The sequence below is a fragment of the Tupaia chinensis genome, unplaced genomic scaffold, assembly GCF_000334495.1.
Source record: "Tupaia chinensis unplaced genomic scaffold, TupChi_1.0 Scaffold000271_1, whole genome shotgun sequence".
NCBI classification, from domain to species: Eukaryota; Metazoa; Chordata; class Mammalia; order Scandentia; family Tupaiidae; genus Tupaia; species Tupaia belangeri.
In genome coordinates, this window is record NW_006159752.1 from 1,410,538 (window position 1) to 1,412,920 (window position 2,383).

General features: G+C 36.6%; 1 pseudogene; it reads right to left on the minus strand.

The window, feature by feature from the left end:
- Nucleotides 1-603: 603 nt before the first annotated feature.
- LOC102486018 (malignant T-cell-amplified sequence 1-like) lies at nt 604-1,169 on the minus strand (annotated as a pseudogene).
- Nucleotides 1,170-2,383: the final 1,214 nt, after the last annotated feature.

A 2,383-nucleotide genomic window follows, 5' to 3' on the forward strand; every position in this document is an offset into this window, starting at 1 on the left:
TTTCTTTTCAGTTCTTTTCTTCTCTCTGTGACTCATTACACCTAGTTTCTATTAATGTGTATTCAAGTTCACATCTTTTTTTCTTTCTTTTTAAAAATTTTTATTTATTCATTCATTTTATTTTTTAATTGCCGCCTGGCCAGCACCCCCCCCCCCCCCACTTTAAGATTCTTGCCATAGGACAAATGTAAGAGAGAGAGAGAGAGATAGTGAGAGAGGGAAAGTGAGAAAGCAAGTCACCAGATCCGAGACTTGAACTGTGATCAGCCGTGTGGGAGTCCAGCACCGTTATCCACCATGCCATCTGCCAGCCCCACATCTATTTTTCTTTCTTAAATGTCTACTTGCTTTAAATTTAATAAACTTCTTATTCCAGATATACTCTTTTTTGGAGAGGGTTTTGCTAAAAGGTGCATGCACTTGTAGGAGAGAAAGAGAGACAGAAAGTGAGAAATTGCCCCCAGAGGGGATGGCCACAATGCAATCCCTACTCATCTAGTCTCCTCTTGGGATTTTGGGCATGCATGCACATGCACCCAGCGTGAGTGTTTTTTTTTTTTAGCACAATGTCCATATTTATTTCAAGTGCATTCCTTCTGAGGCTTATTTATATGTCTATATATGCCACAGCCCATCATTTAAATAATGGATATTTTCGACGCCAATTCCTTTGATGACTTTCTCGTTATCTTCTGCAGACATCTTCATGACTCCAACACATAGAGCATGCTGCTTTCCTTCTGCCACGATTGCAGCAATGGTATCTACTGCAGCAGGGTAAAGCTTAGCTCCAGGAGAAGTTAAGCCTGGACACATGATATTTGCTCCACTGAATACAAATTTGATGGCTCCTTTATCAACCTGCTGGTGTGGCAAAATAAAAGGATATGTGTGAAGTAATCTTAGGGTTGGATAAAAAGGCCCTTCTCTTTGTCTAAAAAATAGTAATTCTCATTTACTGTAAGGATTTCTATATGTTCATGGCATCAGACTATTTTGACAGGATCTTTCATAGGCATGATTTGATTAAGCCATGGTTCAATACTTGGAAACTGCTCTATCATTTGGTCCTTAATACCTTTAATAACTGAAGTTTTCGACTGGATGCAGTTGGAGACATTTTCTTTTTCATCAAATTTCTTGAACATGATCCAATGTGAAGGGGACGACAATAGAGAAGGGCCTGGAATGGGAAAGAAATTGAATTAGCAAGGGTCTGGCAGATCCCTGTACACGAGGAAGGCCGGCACTGACAGTTGGAGCTGTAGTCAATATCCAGAAGGCAGACAACTAGCCTCGCTTTTCAGCTCTTAGTGACATCTCGTGAGTTTTAAACTGCCAGGTCCAGGATTCAAACTGAGTTTTACTACATGGGAGTCCAGCAACGTAACCTTTATGCCATCTGCTGGTCCCATATTTCAGATATACTTTTTAATCCTGAAGTTTTCTTTCCTATTTCATTTTTTCTTTCCTATTTCTTTTTTTTATTATTATGTACATGCTTTCCTTTAAATCTTTAGAAATACATTTTTTAAAATTCTTCTCTGTTTATTCTTAATTTTATCATGTCTGGATTTATTTTCATTGAATATTTTTGAAAAAAGATTAGTCATATTTTTCTGTTCCTTTAGATGACTAAATTTTGACTTGATCCTAGATATTGCGAAATTTACATTGTTGAGTATAAAATTTTATTGTGTTTTTTTTTTTTTAAAGAGTAAACTACATACAAATAGTTCCCAGGTGTGTATTTTTCTTTTATTTTGTTTTGTAATGTTTTGCTTTTAATTTAAATTATGTCTGGAATAATTTAATTTTATTTCATCTCAGTGAAGGTTAACCTCAAAGCTAGTAATATGACCCCTCTGGCTCAATAGTCATCAAGGTATCTCTCCAACAAATAAAAAGTTGAATGATTTCCTGTCTTACATGAATTTTTGTAATGGTTCAACTTTATCTTCCATGCAACTATGCTTTCTCTTGAATAGCTCTTTTTCAAACTTGGTAGAGTTTAATCCTATGCCTGTACAGATGGATATTCAAATGTTCAGCCATAGCCTTAAGAAGACCCCCTGCACAAAGATCTGGAATTCTTTCTGTTTAGCTTCCTTTTGTTTTCTGGTACTACCACCAATATTTTGCCTCCTTGACCCTCTTAACACTAATCACTGCCTCCACAATTTAGCAAACTGCTGGACTATATTTGCATTGATCCTTCCTGGGCTACAGTCTGAAAATAGCTTCTAGGCTGAAACCTTGCTTGATGGTTGCAATGCCTGCATATTTTTCTCCTATTAGAGACAGTAATCATACACGGCTCATTGTCCAATACCTAAAAACTGTTCTGTTATATATTTCGTCCAGTGCTTTTTTCTAAAAACAT